This window comes from Elaeis guineensis, chromosome 16 (assembly GCF_000442705.2).
Source record: "Elaeis guineensis isolate ETL-2024a chromosome 16, EG11, whole genome shotgun sequence".
Classification (NCBI taxonomy): Eukaryota; Viridiplantae; Streptophyta; class Magnoliopsida; order Arecales; family Arecaceae; genus Elaeis; species Elaeis guineensis.
The window spans coordinates 4,742,296-4,766,633 of NC_026008.2; the positions used below are offsets into that span (position 1 = coordinate 4,742,296).

The following is a 24,338-nucleotide window of genomic DNA, read 5'->3' on the forward strand; positions in this document are numbered from 1 at the left end:
AGTTAGGGCGAGGTTCTCCTCCTGTCCCTAACAGGGCTGTGGGGGCACATATGGGCGTTGCAGAGCCTCTCCCTCCATCCGGTCTAAGGGTAACCGGGCCTTCGACTTTGCTCATATTAGGGTGAGGTTCTCCTCCTGTCCCTAACATGGCTGTGGGGGTACATATGGGCATTGCATGGCCTCTCCCCCCATCCGGTTTAAGTGTAACCAGGCCTTCAACCTTGCTCAAGTTAGGATAAGGTTTTCCTCCTGTCCCTAACAGGGCTGTGGGGGCACATATGGACATTGCGGGGCCTCTTCCCCCATTCGGTCTAAGGGTAATCGGGCCTTCGACTTTGCTCATGTTAGGGCGAGGTTCTCCTCTTGTCCTTAACATGGCTGTGGGGACGCATATGGGCGCCGTATGGCCTCTCCCCCCATCTAGCCTGCAAATAACCGAACCTTCGACTTTGCCCACATTAGGGTTTGTTTTCATTGTCCGAAGGGGTCATCCCCTGTCGTTACAAGTCCATGCCAAAAAGGAAAAGATGTGCAGATCTGAAAGGAATCTTGATTTAAGGTAGGGTCGTTCATTATACATTTACAAGTTTTCAAGTCCCAGGGCCGTGGAAGGTCTGCTTCCTGTCAAGGTCCTCCAGAGACGGAGTTGATGATCCCAATTGGAGGTCGATCTCCAGACTGCTCTTCCCTCCTTGGCGGCTCAGGTTGCGGTAGGGCCCTTGACCGATATTCTCTACCCTCAGGTCAGCGCCGAATGAACCTGTCGAGCCGACCTCGTTGGATGAGCTCCTCGATCTCGTCTCAGAGCTGAATGCATTCCTCTATGTCGTGGCCATGGTCACGATGGTAGAGGTAGAACTTATTAGGATTGTGCTTCTCGAGGTACGTGCACATCCTTTCTGGCCTTGGGAGCTGCTCTCTGACTTCCATCAGCACCTGGGTCTTCGATGCGTTGAGGGGGGCGTAGCTACGAAATCTTCCTGGGGGAGAGCCTTGTTGAGCCCAACGCTCCGGGCTTCCCTGCCTGCATGCTCGGGGAGAAGTCTGGGCGCGTTTGTGCCTGGGAGGAGTTTGAGAATGTGGCCAAACTTCTCTCGGCCCTTTTTCGACTGTGGGCTTGCTCGGGCCTCCCGTCTGCCGCTCTCTCACGGTCTCCTCATCCTTCATTTTGAAGGCTTTTTTTGCTCGAACGTACCCTTCAGCCCGAGCCAACAGATCAGTAAAATCTCTGGGGTACTTCTTTTTCAGGGAGAATAAAAGGTCGTTCTTCTGAAGGCCACCTTTCAGAGCGGCCATCACTATCGATTGGTCCAAGTTTCGGACCTCCAATGTGATGATATTGAAACGGTTGATGTAGGCCTGAATGGACTCCCCCTCCCTCTGCTTGATGCTGATGAGGGACTCCGAACCCTTCCGAGGATGCCGGCTGCTAACAAAATGAGCCACAAACTGGTGGCTCATCTGACCAAAGAAAAAGATGGTACCCGACTTCAGCATCGAGTACCAGTTTCTCGCTGCTCCCTTCAAGGTGGATGGGAAGGCTCGGCATAGGATGGCGTCGGGCGCTCCAAGAAGCAGCATCATTGTCCGGAAGGCCTCCAAATGGTCAACTGGGTCCGAAGTTCCGTCGTAGCTTTCAAATTGAGGGAGCTTGAAGTTTGGCGGGATCAGTTCCTGCATGATCATTTGAGAAAAGGGAGGGTCAGTACAAATGTCCTCACCATAAGCGGGGGGAGCGTGGTGGAGTTCTTCGATCCGACGGCTCATCTCCTAGAGCCTTCGGTCCAAGAAATCCTCTCGACTACGGGTCTCGAGGGTCTTCTGACAGAATAGAGGTAGAGATTTTCCAGGGGTGGAATCATGATCTGACTGAGGGCTCTCCACCCTCGAATTTATCTCTCCGGGAAAGACGGGGCGACTCGCCCAAGTGGCCCATCCTGCCGCCAGAGTTTGGAGTTCTGGCGATGCTCTCTCCAGTCGCACCGATGCCTGTGGCTGCCGCTGCTGTTGCATGGCCTGCACAGCTTCAGTGAGGCCTCTGATCTGCTGCACCAGTAGGTCGAATTGCTCCGCGCCAACCACCGTTGCCAGAGGAGGGGGAGGAGGCTGAAAAACTGGAGGTGAGGCCAGAGCCTAAGATCTGGCTGCAGAGGCCGTGGATCGCCGCGTGGATGCTTTGCGGGGAGGCATCGGGCGAAGACCTAGCGGGGGAAGGAGGAGTGGATGTCGAAAAAGATGATCGAAGGCGGTCCCGTTGAGCGCTCCTTTAAGAATAAGGGTACTGTGAAGACACGCCCCTTCCTCTAGCATTAATCCTGTTGGTGCAAAAATCCACCTGCGTCGGAGAAGCTGGAGTCGAGGGAGTCGCGATCACCGTCGGGACCTGCAAAGGAAGTCTAAACCAGAGTTGGGGGTGCTCCGACAAGACCCTCCGATGCTCAAGTCAATTCTCTGCCTCAACAAGAATGGAGTGCTCGAATGAAAATTTTAGCAGAGTTTTGGGATAGAAAGTAGAGCTTAGAGAGTAACGTATCGGGCCCCCCTCTTTTTATAGGCAGAGGGAGCAACGGATTGATAGTGACATTTGTAACCACCTAGTAGTGGGCCGCTCGGGGCTAGGAGGAATTTATTACGAAGAGTAATAGGGTGGAGTCATGGCTGTCACCATGGCTCGCCACGTGGAGTCTGTTGCGGAGAGTGGAGTGGCGTCCGTTGTCGTGACTCGCCAGGGAGTGGTGGAGCCGCACAATATCCATCGCAGGAAGTGGAGCAGAATCATGGCCATTACTGCGGTTTGCCGCATGGAGCCTGTTACGGAGAGTCCAGGCCTGTCGACTGAAGTTCTGTTGAAGCACCTGGCGAAGAGAGGTGGCTATACATCTGAAAGGAGCTTGGATGCTGCTGGCGGGCTGTCTACCATTGGGTGCCTTGAGCGTTAGTACTATAGGCGAGGGCCATTTGCTGTAGGAGCCCAGTCAGAGGCTTTCTGTAGATGAAGTCCGGCTCCCGTAGGAGTCCGGATGATGTCTTCCTACAGTCGGAGTCGGGGATGAAGTCCGACTCCCGTAGGAGTTCGGACGAAGTCTACCTGCAATTGAAGTCGGGGACGAAGTCTGACTCCCATAGGAGTCCGGATGATATCTACCTGCAATCGAAGTCGGGGATGAAGTCCGGCTCCCATAGGAGTCTGGACGAAGTCTACCTACAATCAAAGTAGGGGACGAAGTCCGACTCCTGTAGGAGTCCGGATGAAGTCTACCTGCAATTGAAGTCGGGGATGAAATCCGGCTCCCATAGGAGTCTGGATGAAGTCTACCTGCAATTGAAGTCGGGGACGAAGTTCGGCTCCCATAGGAGTCCGGACGAAGTCTACCTGCAATTGAAGTCGGGGACGAAGTCCGGCTCTTATAGGAGTCCGGATGAAGTCTTCCTGCAGTCAGAGTTCGGGATGAAGTCTGGCTCCCGTAGGAGTTCGGACAAAGTCTAGAAGGTGGTCGATCATCGTGGAAACTTGGGTGGAGTCCGTCCGTCGCGAAGAATTCGGTCGACGCTGGTGGGGGCTTATCCGTCGGCAAAACTTGGGAGTGTTGCGGAGGCTCGGCCGCCAGAGAGGTTCGAAAAGATGTCGTCGAAGGTCGGAAGTCGGTAGAATCCCCGGAGGGTCACTCTTGTCACAAACTTCGGCTGGGGGGTATTTTATACCCAACAAAATATATCCTAAAAAAGATGGTTTGGCCCAATAGAAAGGATTGATCTCTTCACTTAGATGATGCATTATAGGCTTACCGTTCAGCTTTTAAAACCCCTATCGATATGTCACCCTACCAACTTGTTTATGGCAAAGCTTGCCATCTGCCGGTTGAATTAGAACATCGTGCACTCTAGGCCATACGAATGTTTAATTTTAACATGAAGAATGCAGGTTCTAATCGAAGGTTGCAAATCAATGAACTGAAAGAACTTCGCAATGATGCATACGAGAGTTCATGAATTTACAAGGCTCGAACCAAAGTATTTCATGACAAATATATCTCTAGAAAATCGTTTGAGCTAAATCAAAAGGTATGGCTTTTCAATTCCAGGTTACGCTTTTTTTTCGGTAAACTTCGATCCTGATGGGATGGACCTTTCATTGTCACACAAATATTTTCATATGGAGCAATTGAAATTCATGACCCCCGGAATGGCAATACATTTAAGGTAAACGGCCAACGTCTGAAGCCATATGTAGATGAAATTGCACATCTACCTATGTGATCCACTTTATAATGAATAATAAACTTGACATCTGGCTGAAGACGTAAAATTTAGCGTTTGTTGGGAGGCAACCCAACGATTTCATATTTTTTTACTTTACTACAGCTGCAAGAATTTAGAACAAGAGCTAATTAATCAATGAAACTATGTTCAACTTCCGAAGCAAAATTATCCCAGGTGCACTCTCTCCTTTTATTTTCTTTGCTTTCCTACTCCATTGAGGATAATGTAGATTAAGTTGGGGGGGAAAAAAATTAATATAATCCTCGAGTATGGCCAGAAATAATTAGTTTTGTGTATACAAATTTTATTTTGTTTAAGAGTCAATTAGGCACCTTAATCAATGAGTGATTAACGATCAAGATAATTTTAGAGATACTGAGGAATAAATTATTAAGAAAACCCAATGAATGGTAGGGTTTAGACTAGACCAAATTTTAGGAGTGATTCTACAACCCTCTTCTTACTAATCTCAATAAAGAATCTGCTTCATGAGAGATTGGGTGGAAAGATCGAGGTATGCAAAAATTTTTCTTAAAATTTACTTTAAAAAATATATATATATTGGTTTCCAACTGAGTAACCAGGCCCCTTCGTCTAAGTAAGCATTGTGGTTCGCGTAAAAAAGTGGGCAATGTTAAAAAAAAAATAATGAATAATAAGGGGACTAAATTGCAAAAAGGTAATAAACCTCTCTTACATTAAGTTAGAGGATTTAAAGAGTAAAGTGGGAAGTTGGTGAAAGAAAAGCTCTTGAAATTTCTTTAGTTAATACTCAGCCACTAATTGGGTCAAATTGATAATCCAATGAAGTATCTCTTTAATGGTCTGACCAGGTATTATCTATCTTTTGGGATGCCTAACCTAACTTTTTATTCAAGATCGAGTCGGTACACAATGCTGATATATCTATTTTACTCGAGGATGAGTAAAATTCAAGTTGGAGGGTGTGATAAATACTTAATTTAAGTCATTTAAAGCAAAAAATTATATTGAATTTATTTTATTTATTAATAATTTGATGCTTCTTTTTATGTTTTACAGGAAAGAGATCGTCGATACAAAAAGTCCGATTCGCAGATCAAAAAGACTCAAGTTTGAAGAAAATTGGACTTAAAATAAAATTAAAATAAAAGAAGGATGCATTCGGTATTACAGAAAATGAAGATACTATGCAAGAAACCCAAAAAAGATATAGGCATCATTTTAAAGAAACAAAAGTTTCTTTTTGTAATAAAAAAAACCAGCAGCGCGGGTGCGGGCACGCCGCAGCGCGGGCGCGGGCGCGTGGCAGGCAGGCAGGCGCGTGGCAGGTAGGCGGACATGTGGCATGGCAGGTTTGTGGTGTTGGAGCATGATCCTGGCTCCTCCCATAGACCTTTGGTGCAGCAGAACTAGCAACGAATAGATCTGGAGACTTCTGGACACGATCCAAGGCCCTTGACGAAATCAGCCTGGTTGCTGTCTTCTTCATCAGCCTTTCGTTCCAGATGAAGAACACCTTTGAAACCACCTCTAAAAAATCCAAGATCTAGTACCCAACCAGATCAGACCTGGACTGAGGTCTTCCAATTTGTAGATCTCAAATCGGGGTATTCTAGATGGGGAAGAAGATAGATAGAGACAGACCTCGCAGATCTGTCCTGCTGCAGCCTTTTTGTAGATCTGTTGATGGAGATCTCACCCGTGCCTCAAACAACCTCAGATCAACTCTAGATCTGAGAGAGACTTGTACCAACTTCTTCTCAAGAGATTTCAGGTCCTGGACCTGGTGTTTGGGCACCTGCAAGAAAGGGGAGAGAATAAATGGCTGGCGACTGCAAAGGGGGGAAGGGGCTGGCGCCTCCCTTCCTTTCTTTCCTTTTATGGACTGGCGGCAAGAAACCCTAGGGTTTCTTGCTTCTGGTGCATGGAAGATTGCTGGAGAGAGAGGGAGAAGAGAGAGAGAGACTTGAGAGAAAGAGTCGTTGATGTGCAAATCTTAAAATTTGTAAATAAAATCGCAAGCGCACAGTGTGCAGAGTAGCACGACCAGCGAGTACGGGTCGATCCCACAGAGACTTGGTTTAAAAATAATTTTCAAATCTATGCTCAAGCGAGCTTTAACGAAAATCAAAAATCGAAAGTTATTTGCTAAAGACAATAAGACTAAGGATCTAGGGTTTTTGAATCCACTAGATCTAGATTAGAGAATTCTACCTAGAATTTTTTTTATTGATCCTAATGACTACTCCTCTTGTCTTTCCCAAGCATAGATTATGAAGGGACTAAGGCCCAACGATAACCCATCAAGATTCTTTACAGGGGAGTAGTAACTAGGATCCCTTAGGATTTTCTCCTCCTATGCACTGAATCAAGCATGAACTATGAAGGGACTCTGACCCAACTGTAGTTCATCAAAAATTTTTGACAAAAGAGGAAGAAAAAGAAACCCTAAGAAAAAGAAAGAACCCTATGTAAAACCCCTACTCATGATCTAGCTTCATCGCAAACCCTAGAAGGGATGCTTAGCTAGACATGATCTAAATCTACTTGCAAAATTTAAATGCAGAAAAATAAACTATCCTAATTGCATAAATTTAAACTGCATAATTTAAACTAACCTAATTGCATAAAATTAAATTGCATAAATTAAACTATCCTAATTGCAAGAAAAATAAATTGCATAATGTAAAGAGATAAAATTGCATAAAAATAAGATTTTATATAAAAAAAATTTATTACAAAAATCTCAAAGCTCGAGGCTTGAGAAGAAAGCTAAAAACCCCACTATCTAGGGTTACAAGCTTGATCGGAAGGCAAGAATCCTATCAAAACAAGGGCCTTTGGGGGCTTTTTATAGGTATTTGGGGGTTATAAGGTTTTCAAAATTTTAGATGTGGGACTAAGAGATTTTAGAGGGTTGTTAGGGGGGTTTAGGGGCTCAAATCTCGCTCAAAAAGCACTTAAATCCATCAAGAAACCCTAAAAATTATTTCAGCCGTCCGATCTTCATCTAAAGGACCCAATTCATCTAATAAATCAAGCCGGAAGCGATTCTGGGCCGTCGGATCACGATCTGGGTGAAGCGCTGCCGTTGGATCGTGCTGCAGAGATGGGATCAGGTCGGATGCATCGCGGACCGTCCGATCAAGGTGCTGGAAGATTTCATCCGTTGGATCGTGCTGCAGAAGGATCCCGTGTTGTCCTAGTGTTTATTGATTCTTGCAATTGCCTTGATTACGGTTGGATCTTGACCGACTGCGATGGTGGCCATCCGATGGCACAAAAATGTGGAGCGTTGGATCTTGATCCGAGAAGATCGGACCATCGAGTGATGTGAAGTTACCAGGTTGCCCTTCGGACCTTCTTCTCTTTCCTCATGAGCCCTGGACCGCGTGCGTGGATCGGGCTCGCAATGCGTTGCGGTGAGCCGAGACTCGCTGATTGGCTGGTTTATGGTGCACCGATGGGTCCATGGTCCAGGCGCCTGTTGTTGTGGACCAGGCGGCTAACCAGATCACCAAATCAGTTGATTTTTGATCAATTTTGACCTGATTTGACTCGGGTTTGACCCAATTGAGTCTTCTTTCTTCATTCTTCAATTCTTGGATCAATTTAACTTCGTTTTGCATAAAATTTGCATCGTTGGAATCCTCTTTCCTTGTTCTTTCTATTGATGACCTCTTCTTCTATAAAATATAATAACAAGTATCAATTTTCTAATAAAGTTAGATAATTTAGATATTAATTGATACTTTTTATGTCAATTTGTGACATAAATCACACCCCCCCAACTTAATCATTGCTAGTCCCTTAGCAATGTACCAAAATAAGATCATATTCCAAAAAGATCCTTCCTTTGCAAATTAATTTAAGATCGAAATTCAAGAAGTTTTCTAGTATTACTAAGTAATGAACTTCGAATTAGAATCGGTAGTCAGTCTACTTAGGAGCTTTCTTAGAGTACACTTAAAGTTTTATAGCACTTGTGTGAGTGATAACTAACTTAGTATTTCAGTATTAACTTGTACAGGCCAATTGTATCATTTTTCATAACTTAGCTCGATTAATTTTCTATACACCCCAGATTAAACAAAGAACTAAGGTAGCTTTCACACTATTTTTTTTTTTTTTTTTTTTTTGCTGAGCATCCTAGCCTTCCCACCATCGTTTGATGCAAATCTCAACACTTGACTTAGGTGAAGAGACCCGATTACTAGGCTTAGGGCAATCCACATTTACTCTGTGTTTTGTATTTTATTTCAGGTAGGTAGCTCTTTCCTTAAATTCAAATTTCTTCAATTGGGGTGTAAAGAAAATTATCTAATTTAAATAATACTCAAATCCTTAATTGGCCTTACAATTAACACCTACTTTACCTTGTTAGTGTGCATGTGCAATTGGAAGTGCTAATAGTCTTTAAATGACCTAGGCCACCAAGAGTCTAACCAGCTAATCTTCTCCGTGACTCACTACATTTATTAGCAAATACTTTCTAACTTACTCTTATTTCTTTTCTAGATTAATTTATTTCATTTTTTTTTTAATATATTAAATGCAAGAATAACTCATAGTGGAAGGAAAAGGAAATGATAACACCTGATTTTGTTCAAGCTCTCCCCCCAACTTGACCGACATTGTCCCCAATGGAGTTTATCTAATTTATTTATCCTAAGCAAACTGAAAACAAAGAAAGCATTAGAAATTAAATAAGCTGAGTTGCCTCCCAGAAGCGCTAAGTTTTATGTCTTCAGCCAGACCAAACCTCGAAGCAATTTAATCAGAATAAGTTGGTTCATAAAGAACCATGGCATCTTCAACAATCTCGACAGGTAATTCCAAGAATGGTTTTAATCGTTGACCATTAACTTTAAAGATAACACCATTACTTGGGTTTTCTATCTCAACAGCTCCGTGTGAAAAGACTTCCTTTACTAAAAATGGTCCTGTCCATCTAGACCTAAGCTTTCCTGGAAACAGATGTAATCTAGAGTTATATAAGAGCACCTTTTGTCTGATATTGAAAGTTTTTCTCATAATTGATTGATCATGAAATGTTTTGGTTCGTTCCTTGTATATCCTTGCATTTTCATAGGCTTCATTTCTAAGTTCTTCTAATTCATTCAACTGAAGCTTCCTATGGTTTCCAGCGTCATTCAAATTTGTATTTAGTTGTTTGATGGCCCACATGGCTTTGTGTTCTATCTCAATAGGCAAGTGATATGGTTTACCAAACACAATCCTATAAGGAGACATTCCTAGATTGGTCTTGAAAGCGGTTCGGTATGCCCAAAGTGTATCAATTAATTTCAAAGACCAATCCTTTCTATTGGCACTAACAGTTTTTTCCAGGATCTGTTTGATTTATCGATTTGACACTTCAACTTACCCACTAGTTTGAGGATGATATGGTGTGGCCAATTTGTGGGTGACATTATACTTTTTCATCAACGTTGCAAAAGGTCGGTTACAAAAATGGGTTCCCCGATCACTAATGATTGCCCTAGGAATACCGAAACGGGAGAGAATATTTTCTTTAAAAAACTTAATGACCATTTTGCTATCGGGTGTTCTACATGCAATTACTTCTACCCATTTTGAAACATAATCAACTGCTACTAGAATATATTCATTTCCAAAGAAATTTGGAAATGGTCCCATGAAATCGATCCCCCAAACATCAAAAACTTCAACTACCAAGATTGGGTTGAGTGGCATCATGTGTCGCTTGGTGATTCGACCCATTTTCTGACATTGAGCACAACTTTTACAATATTCATGAGCATCCTTAAACAAATTGGGTCAATAAAAACCACATTGGAGAACCTTAGCAGCAGTTTTCTTAGACGCAAAGTGACCCCCACATGCTTGATCATGACAAAAAGATAAAATATTCATGACTTCGTTATCTGGGATACACCTTCTAATAATTTGATCAGGACATTGTTTAAAAAGATAAGGATCATCCCAAATAAAATACTTCACTTGGGTAAAGAATTTATATTTATCCTGCTTAGTCCAATGAGAAGGTATCTTACCTATGGCTAAATAATTTACAATATCAGCAAACCAAGGTTCAGTAGACACAAACATGAGTTGCTCATCTGGGAAAGATTCATTGATGGGTGGTTCACTAGATGGTGCGACTGAAATTCGGGACAAATGATCTGCTACAACGTTCTCAGTGCCTTTCTTATCCCTAATTTCTAGGTCAAATTCTTGAAGGAGCAAAATCCATCTGATTAAGCGTGCCTTGGCATCCTTCTTTGCTAGGAGATATCTAATGGCTGAGTGATCGGTGTAAACAATGGTGTGGGTCCCAACCAAATAAGATCTAAATTTTTCTAAAGCAAAGACAACGGCAAGGAACTCCTTCTCAGTTGTGGTGTAGCTAAGCTGCACATCATTTAAGGTTTTACTTGCATAATATATCACTCTAGGCAGCTTATTTATCCGTTGACCTAAGATTGCGCCCACAACATGATCGGATGCATCACACATTAATTCAAATGGTTCAGACCAGACAGGAGGATGAATGATTGGAGCTGATACAAGTGCTTTTTTTAGAAATTCAAAAGATTCCAAGCACTCATGAGTAAATTTAAATTTGGTATCCTTTGTCAAAAGATTAGTCAGTGGACGTGCTACTTTGCTAAAGTTGGCAATAAACCTTCTATAGAATCCAGCATGACCTAAAAATGAACGTATTTCTTTCACAGATTTAGGTGGTGGAAGACTTGCAATTAGATCTATTTTGGCCTTGTCTACTTCAATCCCCTTTTTAGAAATGACATGGCCAAGAACTATTCCCTGTTTGATCATAAACTGACATTTTTCCCAGTTGAGAACTAAGTGCTTCTCCTTACATCGTTCTAGAACTAATTGCAGGTGATTCAGACACTCAGAGAAGGTTAGGCCAAAAATAGAAAAGTCATCCATAAAAATTTCTAAAAATCATTCTATCATATCTGAAAACATGCTGATCATGCATCTTTGGAAGGTTGCCGGTGCATTACATAGTCCAAAGGGCATTCGTCTATAGGCAAAAGTACCAAATGGATAGGTGAATGTAGTCTTTTCTTGATCTTCAGCGGCTATGGGGATCTGGTTGTAACTGGAGTATCCATCAAGAAAATAGTAAAACTCTTGTCCGGCTAGTCTTTCCAACATTTGATCAATAAATGGCAAAGGAAAGTGATCTTTCCTTATCGCAGCATTCAACTTTCTATAGTCTATACAGACCCTCCATCCCGTTTGGGTCCTAGTTGGGATAAGTTCGTTTGCATCATTTTGGACCACTGTTACCCCAGATTTCTTGGGTACTACTTGAACTGGGCTTACCCAAGAGCTATCAGAAATAGGATAAATTATTTCACTATTTAGGAGTTTCAGAATCTCCTTTTTAACTACATCCTTCATAGCTGGATTAAGCCTTCTTTGGGCTTCTCTTGTTGGTTTAGCCTCTTCCTCTAAGTATATTCTATGTTGAACTATAGAAGGGCTTATTCCTTTGATATCTACTATGGTCCAACCTATTGCTTCTTGATTTGCTTTTATAACTGACACTAACTCCTCCTCTTGCTTGGGATCTAGGTCTGATGCAATAATTACAGGCAAAGTTTCTTTGGGTCCTAGATATGCATACTTGAGATATTCTGGGAGGGGTTTCAGTTCTAAAATGGGTGCTTCCTCTATCGATGGTTTAGGTGATGATTTCACCATCTCAATGATTGGTTCAGTAGGAAGTGTCGATTCCTGATTAATCTGATTTTCTTTAAGTATTTCATTGACATCCTCAGACTCATGGATTAAACAGGGGTTAGACTCTAGGTCGACTTCATCATCACTAATGTCAATGGATTCATAAATACCATCTTGGACAACATTGACATCAGCATGAGAAGAGGATTCATGTTCTAAGTTAAAAACATTAAGCTCAATGGTCATATTCCCAAAGGATAACTTCATTAGACCATTTCGACAATTGATTTCAGCATTGGCCGTAGCTAAGAATGGTCTTCCTAAAATGACAGGTATATGTCCTTTAGGATTCGCAACTGGCTCAGTCTCTAAAATAATAAAATCTACAGGGAAAATAAAATTTTCAACCTTTATCAGAACATCCTCGACCATTCCCTTAGGGATCCTGAGAGATCTATCGGCTAACTGTAATGTGATCCCAGTAGGTTGAAGTTTTTCTAATCCTAGTTGCTCATACACCGAATATGGAAGGATATTCACACTAGCTCCTAGATCTAGCAAGAACTTTTTTATATTGGTTTCTCCAATAACACAAGAAATTATTGGAGCTCCAGAGTCCTTATATTTAATTGGCACATGGCTAGATAGGTATGAACTGACACTTGCAGCCAAAAATGCTTTCTTTGGTAAATTAGTGGTCCTTTTCCTAGTGCAAAGATCTTTTAAAAATTTGGCATAAGTTGGAACCTGATGGATTATATCTAAAAGAGGAATATTAACTTGGACTTGTTTAAATACCTCTAAAATTTTGTCAAAATGTTCAGATTTATTGGATTTCAGTCTGTTTGGAAAAGGAGCTCTAGGACTTTTAAGTACTGGACTAGGTGAATTTTCAGTTTCTGATGCTTGAGGTTGAAAGGTAGTAGTTTTAGAAGGTGACTCGGCAGATGAGTCCTCTATATCATCAAGTGCAACTACCTTATTGTCTATTTATTTTTCCGATCTTAAGGTATGAATGGCATTTACACCATTAACTTGGTTTCCTTGTTGGGGTCGTGGACCATTTTGGTTCCTAGGATTTGGCTCAGGTTGGCTAGGTAACCTACCATGTTCTCGTTCACTAATGGTCGAAGCCAGCTGACTTACTTGCATTTTCAGACGGGCTATAGCTTGGGTGTTATTATTTATAAATTGACCCGTGGTTTGCATAAAGCTGGTATGTGTCTTCATCATGGCTTCTAGGCTTTTCTCTAAGAGGTAATTTTCTTGTCATTATCATGGAAGCCTGGCGGGTTGTTCATCACTGGGTTGGACCTTAGATTTTGTTGATTGAAATTTGGATTGCCTACATTAGGATTCTGGGACCATGAGAAATTCGGGTGATTCCTCCAACCTGGGTTATATGTGGGTGCATAAGGATTGTTCAATGGTCCTTGATAGGTGGCATTCACCTGTGCACACTCATTCGAGTAGGAACATTCTTCTAAGACATGGTCTGGTGCATTGCACCCTTTACACATGGGTGCAGATATTTGATTTACATTGGCTGGTCTCTGTAATTCTAAGGCTTCCAATCTACGTGTTAAGGTTGCAATCTTGGCCTCTGATGCTAGGGTTGGTTGAATTTGATGCATTCCTCCTCTTGAAGGTGTAGCTTTATCAGGTTTCCTAGTTGTTTTCCACTGTAAATTTTTCTCGGCTAGGTCTTCTAAGAATTGCCAAGCTTCAGTAGTTTCTTTGTCCATAAATTGGCCTTGGCACATGGACTCTAGCATGGTTCTTGAGTTTGAATCTAACCCCTCATAGATGATCTGGCATAGTCTCCAAGTTTCTATTCCATGGTGTGGGCATTGGGTCAAAAGATTCTTGAAACGATCAAAGTACTTCCAAAATGATTCACCAGCTAGTTGGTAAAATTGATTTATTTCATTCCTAATCCTAGCTGTTTTATGATGGGGGAAATACTTTTTCAAAAATGTTCTCACAAAGCCCTCCCAGGTAGTGATAGAATGGTTTGGCAGACTATAAAGCCACTTCTTAGCATTATCTTTAAGGGCAAAGTTGATTAATCTAAGTTTGACCTCATCCTCTGTTAATTGCAGTTTCATGGTTGCACATACTTCCTCAAATTCTCTAATAAATATATAAGCATCCTCTAATCCTGTGAATTTTGGAAGCATATTTATGATTTGAGGTTTGATTTCAAAATTGTTAGCTGTGGGTTGTGGCAACCTGATACAAGATGGTTGGATGGAGCCAACTAGATAACACAAATCCTTAAGGGTCATGGGTTGGATTGGTTCAGCCATTGGAACAACAGGAATTGACTCAATTCTAACTAGATGACCCGACACTCTTCTCCACACACGAGGTGTATGGTTCTCGATGTTTATACAATTTTTTTTTTTATAAAATTTTTATGTATAAGAAAAAGAAAGAAAAGAAAAAAAGTTCTAAAGAAAAGATCCTAAGGAGTCCTAAATCTAAAGAAAAGTAACCAAATTAATTTAAATTTTAATAATTTTTTTTTTTATTTTTCAAACAAGTGAAACAATAAATTAAACTCAATCTATCCTAGGGTTAACCTAAATCTGACAGCTCCTAACTGTTCCAAGATGACCCTTCAAGCCTTTCAAGTGGAGATTGATCAACTAGTTAGTCAGGTAAGTATAAGAGGTGGGAGGTTTTGCTCATCGTTGCCTTTCTAGACACCAAACGAGTTGGCCAGGCCAGCAACTGAACCAATTTAACAAACCACCCTCAGAGACTTGCCTAGACACCAACTAATCAAACAACTCAAACTTGGTAGAACTCTTAGGGTTCCTTGTCCTATTGAGCTCGAATTTCTTAAGGTTGACGTCTAATTGATTTTAAGATTAAAGGTCTAGGTAATGCAATATGATGGAGATGGTTTTTGGGCTAAAGAAGGGTAATGAAATCCCCACCTTATCTTGTTAATGGGTTGATGCCCTTAGATTAATTATGAAAATGCAAATGCAAATAAACAAGATGACCAAGAATGTAAAAGATTTTAATTTAAATTTTTTTTTTTATTTTGATATTTTACTTCACGATTATGAAATATCTTTGTTTTGTTTTATATATATATATATTTTTTGTGATTAAGTAAATTCAAATGATTAGGTCTAAAAGAAAAAGTAATTAACTAAAAATAATAAAAGAGAAATTAGAAGCATACCTGAGTTTTTCAGCAATCACCAACTAAATCTAGAAACCTAAAGGAAAAAGAAAGAGAGTTATAAAGCACGAAGAACAAATATTTGAAAATAATTTAAAATGCCAAATCCCTGGCAACGGCGCCAAAAATTTGATGTGCAAATCTTAAAATTTGTAAATAAAACCGCAAGCGCACAGTGTGCAGAGTAGCACGACCAGCGAGTACGGGTCGATCCCACAGAGACTTGGATTAAAAATAATTTTCAAATCTATGCTCAAGCGAGCTTTAACGAAAATCGAAAATCGAAAGTTGTTTGCTAAAGACAATAAGAGTAAGGATCTAGGGTTTTTGAATCCACTAGATCTAGATTAGGAAATTCTACCTAGAATTTTTCTTATTGATCCTAATGACTACTCCTCTTGTCTTTCCCAAGCATAGATTATGAAGGGACTAAGGCCCAATGATAACCCATCAAGATTCTTTACAGGGGAGTAGTAACTAGGATCCCTTAGGGTTTTCTCCTCCTATGCACTAAATCAAGCATGAACTATGAAGGGACTCTGACCCAACTGTAGTTCATCAAAAATTCTTGGCAAAAGAGAAAGAAAAAGAAACCCTAAGAAAAAGAAAGAACCCTACGTAAAACTCCTACTCATGATCTAGCTTCATCGCAAACCCTAGAAGGGATGCTTAGCTAGACATGATCTAAATCTACTTGCAAAATTTAAATGTAGAAAAATAAACTACCCTAATTGCATAAATTTAAACTGCATAATTTAAACTAACCTAATTGTATAAAATTAAATTGCATAAATTAAACTATCCTAATTGCAAGAAAAATAAATTACATAATGTAAAGAGATAAAATTGTATAAAAATAAGATTTTATATAAAAAAAATTTATTACAAAAACCTCAAAGCTCGAGGCTTGAGAAAAAGCTAAAAACCCCACTATCTAGGGTTACAAGCTTGATCGAAAGGCAAGAATCCTATCAAAATAAGGGCCTTTGGGGGCTTTTTATAGGCATTTGGGGGTTATAAGGTTTTCAAAATTTTAGATGTGGGACTAAGAGGTTTTAGAGGGCTGTTAGGGGGGTTTAGGGGCTCAAATCTCGCTCAAAAAGCACTTAAATCCATCAAGAAATCCTAGAAATTGTTTCAGCCGTCCGATCTTCATCTAAAGGACCCAATTCATCTAATAAATCAAGTCGGAAGCGATTCTGGGCCATCGGATCACGATCTGGGTGAAGCGCTGCCGTTGGATCGTGCTGCAGAGATGGGATCAGGTCGAATGCATCGCGGACCATCCGATCAAGGCGCTGGAAGATTTCGTCCGTTGGATCGCGCTGCAGAAGGATCCCGTGTTGTCCTAGTGTTTATTGATTCTTGCAATTGCCTTAATTACGGTTGGATCTTGACCGGCTGCGATGGTGGCCGTCCGATGGCGCAAAAATATGGAGCGTTGGATCTTGATCAGAGAAGATCGGACCAACGAGTGATGTGAAGTTACCAGGTTGCCCTTCGGACCTTCTTCTCTTTCCTCATGAGCCCTGGACCGCGCGCGTGGATTGGGCTCGCGATGCGTTGCGGTGAGCCGAGACTCACTGATTGGCTGGTTTATGGTACGCCGATAGGTCCATGGTCCAGGCGCCTATTGCTGTGGACCAGGCGACTAACCAGATCACCAAATCAGTTGATTTTTGATCAATTTTGACCTGATTTGACTCGGGTTTGACCCAATTGAGTCTTCTTTCTTCATTCTTCAATTCCTGGGTCAATTTAACTCCGTTTTGCGTAAAATTTACACTGTTGGAATCCTCTTTCCTTGTTCTTTCTATTGATGACCTCTTCTTCTGTAAAATATAATAACAAATATCAATTTCCTAATAAAATTAGATAATTTAGATATTAATTGATACTTTTTATGTCAATTTGTGGTAAAAATCAGTCGTCTATTTTCTTGGCTTTATCAAACCTATACAAGTACATGTATATATAAACATCGGGTCAAGTGACCCAAACCCAAAAGTCCCTTGACCAACTCTATGGGAGATTAGGTTAACCCAAGCCCATGTACACCCATGACTCGACCTAATCTCACCTCTCCTGAGCCCAGACCTGGCCCATAAAGAGTTGGTCCCTTGAGGCCCACATAATCTAGACCTCAAGAATCTGAAAAGCTCACAGCCTTTCAACCTAGGGCCCAACTAGCCCTAGAGCCTCCATGAAGCCCTCATGAATGATGGACCTTGGCCTTAGCCTTGGTCCCCTAGGCCTTGGGCACACCACCTGGATCATAACAATCTCCATCTTGGTGTCCCAAGGCCTCAACCAGCTCCACTCTGTCCTTGCGATTGTAGACCCATTTGTAGCCAATGGGCCTCTTCCCCTGTGGCAACTGCACCAATCGCCACGTCTGGTTCTTGTGGAGAGACTGTATCTCCTCGGACATCGCCTGGATCCACCGCTCTCTGTCCTGGCTCTCAATAGCCTCTTGATACGTATATGGGTCTCCATTCACTATCACCAGGGCATATGACAGCATCTCCTCGAAGTCATATCGGTCCGGTTGCCTGATGGTCCTCTTGGGCTTGTGTAGGGCAATACCGATATCAGTCCTCGATCCAGCTCGCTCCTGCTAGACCTCTCCACCTCGATCATCCATCCGAGTCCTCTCTACCTGTGGAGACACCTTAGGTAGGTTCTCCACCTGAATGTCATATCCTCCCGTAGTACTTGCAAGAGGCAAAATCAAAGAGGTAAGCTGTCCAGCAGCGCCCTGCTGGACCTCTTCCTGCTCCTACTGCTCCTCCATGCCTGCTCACCTCTGTAGGACTGACCCCTCATCAAAAGTCACATCCCAATTAATGATGATGTTCTTTTTCAAGGGATCCCACAGTCTGTATCCCTTGACTCCTCGCAGATAGCCTAGAAACACCGTCTTGCATGATCTGGCATCTAGCTTGCTCCGCTCACCAGCTCCAATGTGCACATAGGCCGTGCACCCAAATACTCGTAGATAGCCCAGCCCAACTATCCTCCTAGACCACACCTCCTCTAGAAGCCTGCCATCCAACCTGGTGTGAGGTGACAAATTGACCAAGTAACCCGCTGCGTCAACTGTGTCAACCCAGAACTCCTTTGAAAGTCTTGCCTATAGCCTCATGCATCGTGCATTTTCCAAAAGTATTCTATTCATCCTCTCAGCCACCCCATTTTGCTGTGGAGTCCCCTTAACTGAGAAGTATCTCCTGATCCCACACTCCTCAAAGTAGTCCTGAAACTCTCTGCTGGTGTACTCCCTGCCATTGTCTGACCTCAGACACTTCACGCTCCTCCCTTGCTCCTTCTCCACCTCAGCTCTCCAGATCTTGAACTTGGTGAAGACCTCTGACTTCTCTCTCATGAAGTAAATCCAGAGCTTCCTTGAGAAATCATCAATCAGGGTCATGAAGTATCTGGCCTCATTCCTAGCTAAAACTGGGGCTGGTCCCCACACATCCGTGTGTACTAACTCTAGAGGGGCTACACTCCGGGCTGTACTGATGGTGAACTGAACTCTTCTCTGCTTTCCCATCTGGCAAGGCTCACAGATCTCCCCTGTAGCACCATCCTCTAGATCAGAGATGAGTCCTCTCTTGCTCAACTCCCTCAGCCCTCTGTCACCCATGTGGCCTAGGCGGTAGTGCCACATCCTGTAAGCCCCCTGCTGGTCCTATGCTGCAGCTGCTGCATCAGACTCTTCAGTCACCACAGATCCCTCCATGCGATAGAGGTTATTGTCCAACCACCTACCTCTCATCACCACCATAGCTCCATTGGAGATGTTCAGTACTCCGCTTCTAGCCCTACTGCTGAAGCTGTATCCACTGCGCTCCAAGTAGCCTAGTGACACCAGATTCTTTTCCAGTTTTAGGATGTGCTTTACATTTGTCAATATCCTCACAATCTCATCAAATATCCTCACCCTGACTGTCCCTATCCCAGCCATCTTGCAAGGATGATTGTCGCCTAGAGTCACTGATCCCTCATCTGTCTTGGTGTATGTCGCAAACTAAGACCTGTGTGGTGTGTAGTGATGTGAGCATGCAGAGTCTAGTGTCCACTCCTCTGTGTAATGCTTGTGACCATCTGATACCACAAGTAGATCATCCTCCACCTGCTGCCCAGCAACTGCACGCACTGATTCTGAGCCACTTCTTTCTCCCTTCTTGCTCTTTCATAGTGGACATTCTCGCTTGAAGTGCCCGAACTCATTGCACTTGAAGCATTTCACCTCTTTCTTTCCCTTCCTGGACTTGGACCACCCCGTGGACTTGCTTCTGCCTCTGCCTCTACCTGTCCTCTCCCCTATTGCCAAACCCTCCTGGGGAGCCCGATCTTTAGTCAACTTTTTCCTCTGCTCATTCGACCTCAGCACCGAGACCATGTCCTCATACTCCAGAGTCTCCTTGCCATAGAGCAGTGTAGTCACCAAAGAATCATATGATCCAGGCAGCGAACATAGAAGTAATAGTGACTTGTCCTCCTCATCCAGCTTCACCCCGATATTCACCAACTCCGTGCACAACTGGTCGAACCTCTGAATGTGGCCAATCACATCAGATCCCTCCTACATCCGAAGACTGTACAACATCTTCTTCAGCATCAGCTTGTTGCACATATTCTTTCCCATGTACATGGTGTGCAACTTCGACCAAAGGCCCTTCGGGGTCTTTTCTTCCAGCACCGAATATAACACCGCATCCGCCAAACATCCTCTGATCACCGAGCATGCTTTCTTCTCCAACGATGCCCACTGTCTATCTGTCATTCCCTCAGGCTTCTCATCCAAAGCCTGATCCAAATCTGCTTGCACCAGAAGATCCTCCACCCAGATTTTTTACATGGAAAAATTTTCCTTGCCATCAAACTTCTCAAAATCGATCTTCATATTGCTGCCCATGACTGGATCCAAGCCAAACAAGCAATATAAATTCAAGAAGTGTAGAATATACCTTGATGGTACCTTGCTAAAAATTTTTAGCACTTGAGATCTTCAACTTCTCACACTTGGAACCGCTTCCTCACCATCGTGGCTCTGATACCAACTGTTGGAGCATGATCCCGGCTCCTCCCATGGATCTTTGGTGTAGCAGAACCAGCAACGAATAGATCTGGAGACTTCTAGACACAATCCAAGGCCCTTGACGAAATCAGCCTGGTTGCTGTCTTCTTCGTCAGCCTTTCGTTCCAGATGAAGAATGCCTTTGAAACCACCTCTAAAAAATCCAAGATCTGGTACCCAACCAGACCAGACCAAACCTAGACCAAGGTCCTTCAATTCGTAGATCTCAAATCAGGGTATTCTAGATGGGAAAGAAGATAGATGAAGACAGACCTCGCAGATCTGTCTTGCTGCAGCCTTTTTGTAGATCTGTTGATGGAGATCTCACCCGTGCTCAAGCGACCTCAGATCAACTCCAGATTTGAGAGAAACTTGTACAAACCTCTTCTCAAGAGATTTTAGGTCTTGGACCTGGTGTTTGGGTGCCTGCAAAAAAGGGGAGAGAAGAAATGGCTGGCGGCTGCAAAGGGGGGAAGGGGCTGGCACCTCCCTTCCTTTCTTTCCTTTTATGGACTGGCGGCAAGAAACCCTAGGGTTTCTTGCTCTTGGTGCATGGAAGATTGCTGGAGAGAGAGAGAGAAGAGAGAGAGAGAGAGACTTGGGAGAAAGAGTCATCTATTTTCTTGGCTTTATCAAACCTATACAAGTACATGTATATATAAACACCGGGTCAAGTGACCCAAACCCAAAACTCTCTTGACCAACTCTATGGGAGATTAGGTTAACCCAAGCCCATGTACACCCATGACTCAACCTAATCTCACCTCTCTTGGGCTCAGACCTAGCCCATAAAGAGTTGGTCCCTTGAGACCCACATAACCTAGACCTCAAGAACCCGAAAGGCCCACAACCTTTCAACCTAGGGCCCAACTAGCCCTAGAGCCTCCATGAAGCCCTCATGAATGATGGACCTTAGCCTTAGCCTTGGTCCCCTGGGCCTTGGGCACACCACCTGGATCATAACACGTGGGGAGTGGTGCTGGCGGACATAGTGGCGAACAGATGCTCATTAAAGGAAAAAATATGATACTTGGAAATACTTTAAAAGGAAGAATTTGTATTTTCTTTATCTATTTGTGATCTTTCCATCTCATCCATCCATCTTTTAGTCCTTAGTATCTTCTTTAGTCCCACATCTGAAAACCATGTAAAACTCATCCCTCCTAACACCTATAAAAAGGCTCTTGTACTCCCATTTGAGGAGCGAGCCCAGAAATTCTTTTAGAGCCTTGCATAGAGGAAGAGAAAGGGACTACTCCATGAGCAGCTAGGCTAGCAGTCTCGAGAGTGGAGAAAAAATTTTATAACGACATAAAGTGGGTTTATTGTTCTAAACTTTCTTGTATTTTTTATATGTAATAAAAATTATGCTTTTTATTTAAATCATCATGAGTTCTTTATTTGCTCTCTTTCATATGCTTTTATAGGTCAACCATTCTAAAAATAAAAGGTCTATAGAGATAGATCCTAAAAGGATATTTTATTTTCAAAGATAAGTACATAGAAGAGGTGCTGAAAGGGTTCAGCATTGAAACCTTCAAGAGGGATTTGTTATCCTCTTGGGCATAGGTATATACCATGCTATGTACTTGACTTGGTATATCTTGCAGTGAAAGTCACGAGCAGATATTAGTCAAATCCAGGCTGGGAGTATTGGACTGCTGTGAAAATATCCCTCAGTACTTGAGAAGCACTAAAGAATTATTCCTCATCTTTGAAGAAGGGTTAGAGCTAAGAGTGGAAGGATACACTGATGCTGATGGTAGAATATCTACATCAACATATTTTCTTGAGTTATGTTAGTTTGATTTATTGGAAGGATTCCAAATAATCGACCAGTGGAAGCTGAATATGCTATAGATATGCAAGATGCATTCTAGTTCTTATGGTAGTTGCAAACTTAGATGTTATACCATTGGATGCTATGACATGGTACTGCAAAAATAATGATCCATAGCCCTCGCTAAAGAGCCAAGGTCTCACCAGAAGTCTATGCACATAGAACAGATATACGTGATTATCTCAAGTAGAAATACATGGAGATGAAGAGAGTAGACTCCACATGATAGTGGTAGGCTCAAGTCATTTAGCCAGCTAAACACTGAAGCCTATCTTCAAAAGATGGGGCTCAGGTATATGGCAAATTGGCTTTAGTGCAAGTGAGAGTTTATTGGATGTGTACCTTAGAAGCCAATCTTCGTTGACACATACTTTTTTCTAGGATATGTTTTGTACTTGTTGGATAGTCTTAATGACCAATCATGTTTGTATCTATGATTTATTCTAGAAATTAATAAAGATGATTTTGTATATTCTCAAGGTATGAGAATTTGAGACACACATCATTAGTGGTTAATTTCTAAATACTCTCGATCGAAGGATCGTCACAGAGGACAGTGATCAATCCATTTGAGATCAGTGCATGGATCACCTCCCTTTAGGATAGATGAGTCTCGAGTCTGTGGTGTAGAGACACTGGGGTGAGAGTGCAGGTAGTTGTTATAGAACAACTTGCACTGAGCATGATCAACACGAGAAACCACTTGGATGTCTACTCACTCATCAGTGATTTTTTCGATGCTGTAGTGGTGTGACTGATCCTTTGACCTGCGGTGTGTTGGCTATTCACAGTGAAGTTACATAGTTTGACTGCACGTTCTCTTAGTCCCTAGCCATATAGGTCCTTGCTGTGTATGTTGGCCATGTAGGTTCAGGTTCGCTGTTTGGAGTAGGATACACCAAGATGGAATCTATCATTCTTGGTAGAAAAGGAGAAGTCCTATACGATTCGTAAGACTGAGTTCAAAAAATCTCTGACCAAAGTAAGTGTGAATACTGGAAAAGAGTTTTCATGAGATTTACAAATAAACTCGAGTCGAGTCAATCTAGCATATGACTGATGATAGGGTTTGACAAGTTCTCCTTGACCTTCATCAAGTCAGGACTCTCGATAGAAGGATTGTATCACATGATAACTATACTTAGGGATTCATTTTTTTATTCTGCTGGGTTGCCACTACATATTGCTAGATGTCATTGGTGGATCGTGAGAACTCACTAAGATCATTTTCGGATCGACGATCTTTGTTGAGGTGAGTTAGAATTATTCAACCCATCGAAAAGAGTTTGATGATATTGTGATGGAGATCACGGTATGTCTCACTACCAGACAGAATAGAATCTGAGGGAATCACATACAAAAAGAGCTTGACCTGATCAATGGCTTAGATTATATTGAATTATTAAATTGGATTGATAGTTTGAATTTTAAAACTATTAATTTGTAAGCATTACAGTTTTGGCTGCTGCTACTTGTTAGCGTAGGGACTTAATTATAAATATTATAAATTTTTTTGAGACTGATCAAATTATAAATTATATTTTAAATAATTTAAATTAGATTTTTTAATTTAATTTAATTTATTTAATATTAATTGGGTTCAATTATAAATCAGATTTGGATTTCAGGCCTGATTAGATCAGGCTTGAGAGCCTTTTTGAATTCAGTTAATTTCGGACTCGATTTGAATCTAATTGAGGCTCTATTTTAATCAGATGAACCATGACTCAGAGAGTCCAAGTTCTCTAAGACTCTCTCTCTAAAAATCATACAAAAAAGAGAAGTGGGTAATATTTCTCTCATCCTTCTTTCTTCACGTGTGTGAAACGAGACCCGCCTTATCTAGAAGTCTTTTTCATCCAATTTTTTTTTAATTTGAATTTAATTTAAAATAGATAGAAATCTCTCAGATTAGGGCATGGAAGCATTATTTTGTGTGACAAAAGGATTAGAGAAAGAGGGCATGCGCTAATTGTTGGTGTGAGACATCTCTCCTTCTTTCTTTCCTTATTCAACGCACATATCCTTTGATTTATTTTTGAATGCCTTGGATTAAAAAGATGAGATCTCTTGGGCATTAAGAAAGAGTTGTGCATGGGATTTGAGATGTGGTGCGACAAAAAATTAAAGAGGATGCGTGAAGGGAGGTGGCATGCATTAGATGCGAGAGGCTTCTTTCTTACATCTTTCTCTCTCCTCCCCATGCCTCTTCTTCCTTTCTCATATCCATGTCCAGATCTGATAGAGATCAGATCTAAGAAGAGAAAAAGAGG

General features: G+C 42.0%; 1 non-coding gene across 1 annotated transcript; it reads left to right on the plus strand.

Moving 5' to 3' along the window:
- The first annotated feature begins 13,773 nt into the window (after positions 1-13,773).
- LOC140854412 (small nucleolar RNA R71) lies at positions 13,774-13,880 on the plus strand. The gene has a single exon (XR_012137627.1). It is a non-coding gene; the product is annotated as a small nucleolar RNA R71 (small nucleolar RNA).
- Positions 13,881-24,338: the final 10,458 nt, after the last annotated feature.